This window comes from Thamnophis elegans, unplaced genomic scaffold (assembly GCF_009769535.1).
Source record: "Thamnophis elegans isolate rThaEle1 unplaced genomic scaffold, rThaEle1.pri scaffold_38_arrow_ctg1, whole genome shotgun sequence".
Taxonomy (NCBI): domain Eukaryota; kingdom Metazoa; phylum Chordata; class Lepidosauria; order Squamata; family Colubridae; genus Thamnophis; species Thamnophis elegans.
The window spans coordinates 863,406-870,224 of NW_022473861.1; the positions used below are offsets into that span (position 1 = coordinate 863,406).

General features: G+C 38.7%; 1 pseudogene; it reads left to right on the forward strand.

Annotated features, from left to right (window-relative positions):
- The first annotated feature begins 687 nt into the window (after positions 1-687).
- LOC116523518 lies at positions 688-6,130 on the forward strand (annotated as a pseudogene).
- Positions 6,131-6,819: the final 689 nt, after the last annotated feature.

Sequence of the window (6,819 nt, forward strand, 5' to 3'; positions counted from 1 at the left end):
TGGAGGCAAGCTGTTCCACTGATCAATTGTTCTAACTGTCAGGAAATTTCTCCTTAGTTCTAAGTTGCTTCTCTACTTGATTAGTTCCCACCCATTGCTTCTTGTTCTGCCTTCAGCTGCTTTAGAAGCTAAGCTGTCACCTCCCCTTCTTTACCACAGTCCCTTGATATTGGAAGACTGCTATCATGTCTCCCCTAGTCCTTCTTTTCATTAAACTAGACATACCCAGTTCCTGCAACCGTTCTTCATATGTTTCAGCCCCGTCCCTAATCATCTTTGTTGCTCTTTTCTGCACTCTTTCTAGAGTCTCCACATCCTTTTTACATCGTGGCGACCAAAACTGAATGCAGTATTCTAAGTGTGGCCTTACCAAGGCATTATAAAGTGGTATTAACATTCATGTGTTCTTGATTCTATCCCTCTGTTTAGGGGGAAAAAATAGAGAAAAACTATTAGAATCTGGAAAGTGTGTCATTACTGAAACCAAAGGAGAGGAACAAATAAGCATAGTTGTTATGTTGTTTGTTGTTTTTAAATTCCACTAGCTCACATATGGATCTGCTCCAGTAACAAATAAAAGTGTTTTTTTACAACAAATGTTTCCAAATGAGGCCTTACAGCACAAAGGAATCCTCCAGTTGCTGCGGCATTTTAGGTGGACATGGATTGGTGTTCTTTCTGGGAAAGATGATGCAGGAGAAATTGGTCCAGGATGCACTCCCCATGTTTTCTCAGCAAGGAATCTGCTTTGATTTTATAGAAACATTCCCTAGTCTGGCATTTTACAGTGATTTTATGGAAGTGATGGATAAAGGACTTGAAGTGTACAAAGTCATCATGAAAAGCGTGGCCAATGTGATAATTGTGTACGGCAAGATTCAGACTATGACCTTTTTAAAATCATTTCTCTTTTGTTTGCAGAAGTGGAAGACATACCCGTGCGCACCAAAATCTGGTTAATGCCAGCACAAATGGATTTTGCAACAGTATCCTTTAACATACACTGGGATATAAGTTTCATCCACGGTGCTTTATCTCTTGCTGTTAAGTCAAAGAAAGTATTTGGATTTCAGGAGTTCCTTCAGAGCAGAAATCCAACCATAGAAAGGGGTGATGGCTTTCTTAGAGATTTTTGGGAACAGGTGTTTGATTGCTCATTTCTCAACTCTAAGAAGGGAAAAGGCACTGAGAGAATTTGTACAGGAGAAGAGAAACTGGAGAGACTTCCTACATCTGCTTTTGAACTTAGCATGAGTGGCTACAGCTACAATGTGTACAATGCTGCCTATGCTGTGGCACATGCTTTGCAGTCAATGCGTTCCTCTAAATCCCAGCAAAGAAATTGGATGGACTTGGGGAAACAGTCATTTCAGGATCCCATCATGGCAGGTAATATCTAGAGCAGAGAACTTCAGGAAAACCTATATTAACTATGGTTGTTAATGTCAGGTTTCCAAAAAATGCCCTAATTGATTCATGAGCCTTGGACCAAACTTTAAAAGAAAATTAGTCATTTAGGAGAATTTATTTTTGGCAAGATCTTTTCACAGTCAGATCTAAGCTTTGTTTGAGTTATAGCTGAACTTTACCCTGTTCCTTCCCTCCCCTCAGTCTGTGTCATGAATCACATTCCCCAATGAGGTGCCTGCTACAGTAATCTGAGATCCGACTTTAGCCAAAAGTGTGCATGGAACGTGCTCGCCCACTTCTCTCACTATGACAACTTTAGAAGTTGACAGTCAATTTTAACTTAAAATGTTTTCCCCCCTAAAGAACTAGTTGCTATCATATTTACATGATCAATTTTGAATTATTTCATCTGCAAAAGAATTCCACGGGTATATGGAGGGCTACTATATATAAAGGAGAGAGAATGAGAGAGAGCAGGGACCTCTAGTATTTATAGAACAAATGCAAAGAACACAGTAAACTAAGTGGTGGGATCCTCCCTGTTTAACAACCAGTTAACAACTAGTTCAGTGATTGTGCGATTTGCTCAGTAACAATGAAGAACTTGGAAAACGTATTCAAATGCCATGATGTGCTTAAAAATCAAATTCATGCAAAACATGGTGTTCCCTCTGAAACTCTATGAAAGTGTTGGTTATAGCTTCTGGCAACAAGTCAGTTATGTCCCAATTGCTAAGCTAGAAAACTTCTGATTTCTACTTGTACGGGAGAGCACTGTTTATGATGGAAAACTGAAAAATATCTGCTGAGGGCATATGGTGTAGTGATAAAAGCATTTGCCTAGAAACTAGGAGCATTCTAATACTTCCTTAGGTGTGAAAGCTGTCTGGGTAATCTTGGGTCTGCTTTTCATTTGTTTAATGAAAAAAGGACTAGGGGAGACATGATAGCAGTGGTCCAATATCTCAGGGGTTGCCACAAAGAAGATGGAGTCAAGGTATTCTCAAAAGCACCTGAGGGTAGAATAAGATGCATTGGGGGAAACTAATCAAGGAGAGAAGCAATCTAGAACTAAGGAGAAATTTCCTGACAATCAACCAGTGGAACAGTTTGCCTCCAGAAGTTGTAAATGCTCCAACACTGAAAGTTTTTAAGAAGAGATTGGATAACCATTTGTTTGAAGTGGTGTAGGGTTTCCGGCCTAAGCAAGGGGTTGGACTAGAAGACCTCCAAGGTCTCTTCCAACTCTGTATTCTATTCTAGTTGTAATTGTTCTGTTGTTGTAGGAGGATATGGAGGATTGAGTATATAAAGTAGTAAAGGCAAGATAAGAACAAATAAAATGATTTCACCCACCCCTGACACATGTTTTCTTTGTGCCTCTCTCAAATTTAGCTCCATCCTTTTCTGAGAAGTGTCTTCTTCAACAATAGTGTAGGTGAAAAGATTTCCTTTGACGAAAATGGAGAAGTTATTGGAGGATTTGATATTATAAACTGGGTCACTTTTCCCAACCAGTCATTTTCTAAAGTGAAAGTAGGAAGCATAGATCCCTTTGCTTCTCCAGACAAGGCCTTTAGTATTCATCTGGATTCCATCACATGGCCAGAAAGCTTTAATCAGGTCAGTGATATCATCTTTGTCTTGATTCAGATTGGATGAGGGGGAAGCAAACTTCTGGAAAAAGTTTTTCATTTCTGAGTTGCACTCAACTACTTTTTATGTATTTATATCCTTATCAAGGAACAAAGACTGGTGTTTTATTGTAGTCTGTCATCTTACTACTTAATTCTTTTGTTTGAAAAGAATTCTAGAGATTAAACAGTGCTTCTTGGATTTATATTGCCAGATAGACAGGAATAAAGTTCCAAGTTAATCTGGTGGTTGTCTCTGAGTAGATCTTCCTCAGTAATGTATAATTTTTGTAGTGTGAGAATAAAAACAAAATCACTGATCCCTAGATAAGGTAATTTATAGTTATAAATCCAGACTAAAATATTCCAGGAATTCTCTAGTGCTTTTGGACTTAAAATCCATGAATACAGACTAGCAGTCAGAAAATATGATGAAAACTCTTTAATTTCATAGTAACTGGACAGACTTAAACATGATTTCAATTGGGGAACTGTGAGCATCTTAGATCAAGCTGAGTGCAAAAACACTTGTGAATTCCTGGAAGTCTGGCACTTGGACAAATTGACCATCAATAGGAACATAGGGATGAACAACATCTATATACCATTCAAAAGAGACAATCATAAAGGCCAAAAAGGAATCAAAGACCCAAACTCTCCGTTACCAGTGATCCACATCCAGAGAGAGACTTGATGCCAAGATTAACTAAGATGCAAACTCCAACTCAGACAAACAAGCTAATAGTAAACAGCCCAATCTAGGAACCACAAAGGCCACTCTCCATAAAACTCACAGGGCAAGCCACTAATATATAAAATGATATCAAACCCCACTCCCTACTAAAACTGATAATGTTATCTTAGTCTGGTAAAGAAACATCAGTAAGAAAACTAACAGATCCATAGAGCACCAAGGATCCCTCAGTTCAATCCTTAGCTACAAATATTCTCTTCTATCAAAACTGTTTATTTTCCAGCATGAAGAAAATCTATTCTCTCTCTCTCTTCTTGTTCCTCTTGTATTAGACACTTCCCATCTCTTTGTGTAATAATAATTGCCAGAGGGGATATAGGAAGGCCAAGAAGGAAGGGAAACCATTCTGTTGTTATTATTGCCTTCTATGTCCAGAAGGGAAGATTTCAACTGAAGATGGTAAGAAGTATCATGCACAGAAGTTTTCTTAAAAAAAAGTAATGGGAATGAATGTGCTGGTGAAGAGTTGTGTGCCTGCATATGTAATCTCTTCAGTTGTGAACATATTCATGAGATGAAAGCAATATGAGTGAATAAAGATACACTAAGTTCAAATATAAACATTTGAGAGGAGGGACTAAGTGGAATGATATCATTAAGTGTTGAGTGATGTTCTTAAGAGACAGGATGAAGAGCTGCTACCTAGACCATTGTCAGATAGGAGGGGCATCAAAATTTCCCAGGTCCTAGTTGAAAGCCTTTAGCAATAGCAATAGCACTTACTTCATAGTGCTTTACAGCCCTCTCTAAGCAATTTTACAGAGTCAGCCTATTGCCCCCAACAATCTGGGTCCTTATTTTACCTACCTCAAAAGGATGGAAGGTTGAGTCACACTTGAGCCTGGTGAGATTCTAACTGCCAAATTGCACGCAGCTGGCAATCAGCAGAAGTAGCCTTACTGCATTACTGTGTTCTAATCACTGCACCACCACGGCTCTTTAACCACTATTTCAAACTGGGTGAAACCAAATACCATTTAGTAGTAAGTGAATAAGTTTACATCTCTGCACCAGAGCTTTCTAAAAAGTAGCCCCTGTTCCCTAATTGTAGCTAATTGAACTAAATATGTTGTAGGTACACACACTTTGGGATGATGAGATGATTAGGCAAGTATTGTGGTCTGCTGGTGGTCTGTGGAGCTGGCAGCAGAGTCAGACATTGAGGAGGTTGGGGAGGAACGGGACAGTCTTGGTGTCTGGGGAAGGCTCAGACAAGGGCTCTGCATCACAGGCAGAGAGGAGTTAGGCCATCTGGGAGTTATGTCTGGGAGCCTCCAGAGTCTGACATCAGCAAGGAATAATCTGCAGGAAAATAAAATTCCTTCAATTTAACTGATTTGTTTCTTTGATCTCATTTTCATCTCAGGCTGAATTCCTCCTGGCCATATTCTGTAAGGGGGTTGTATTGAAGAGTAACACAGAACTTTGGTGATTGCTTTTAGATATAGATGACTGTTCTCCATGTCCTGAAGATCAATACCTAAATCACAACAAGGATTCATGTCTCCCCAAAGTGATAACATTCTTATCATATGAAGAACCACTGGGGATGAGTTTGACTATCGGTGCTCTGTCTTGTTCTGCTACCACAATTTTACTGCTCCAGATATTCATTAAACACAGGGACACTCCCATTGTCAAAGCCAATAACAGGAACCTCACCTACACTATCCTCATCTTCCTTCTACTCTCTTTCCTTTGTGTTTTGTTATTTATTGGGAGACCAAATGAAGTTGTGTGCATTCTTCGACAACCAGCTTTTGGCATTATCTTCTCGGTGGCAGTTTCCTGTTTATTGGCCAAAACCATTGTGGTTGTCCTAGCATTCATGGCCACCAAGCCTGGGTCCAAAATGAGGAGAGTGTGGGGAAAAGAATGGTGAGCTCCATTGTACTTTCCTGCTCTCTTATTCAAGTCATCATTTGTGCCTCATGGCTGATGACATTCCCACCATACCCAGATTATGACAAGCATTCAATCTCTCAAGAAATCATATTAGAATGCAATGAAGGATCGGTGACCATGTTTTATTGTGTCTTGGGTTTTATGGGCTTTTTGGCTATTATCAGTTTCTCTACAGCTTTTCTAGCCAGGAAATTACCTGACAGCTTCAATGAAAATTCATCACCTTCAGCATGTTTATCTTCTGCAGTGTTTGGTTATCTTTTGTTCCAAGCTACTTGAGTACCAAAGGAAATATATGGTGGCTGTGGAGATCTTCTCCATCTTATCTTCCAGTGCTGGCTTGTTGGGTTGTATCTTTGCCCCTAAGTGCTTTATCATCCTGTTCAGACCTGAACTAAACAACAAGCATTTGCTCATGAAGAGATAATTTTTAAATTCTGAAAAATTATTCCCAGTAACTAATACAGATTCTGTTGGAATGGGATGAGGTCAAACAACTCAAAGTCCATCCACCTTGTCATCATGGCCCAAAAAATCTCATCAATACAAACCAAGTGCTTTTAGAAAATATGCATCAGCTGTTATTAAGCGGAATAATGTGACTGCTTTAAAAGTGTTTAAATTTATTTTCCATAATTTAAGTAATGAAGATAGTAAGGTTTTCCAGGTCTGACTGAATTCTCATGTCACTATAGAGGTTGTGCTTCACAAAAACCTTTATTGGCCTGAAATACTGGAAGAATTTGTGACATATGTCTGTGATATTGCATTGCAATAGGAAAATAATTTTTGTTATATGATTTTATGTTTGGTTGCAATAAAGCTACTTATGTATCATTGCTGAGAGTCTCTTTTCATTAATTTAGCTCTTTGAATATTGAGAAAACCTTTAAAAATGCAGTTAATGTGGACATGTAGGAAACAGAACACTATTGTATTTTCTGCCTTCTAGCTTCAACCTCCATATGAGAAATTAGTTTTTAATTCCTTGAAAAGCATAGATCTGTATTTTACTCAATCAAATCACTTTACACATTGGAGACCAGGTAATTACCTCCTTTAAATTATTACTGGGGATGTTGTTGAAATATTCAATCAATATCTTCTTGTGTGTCT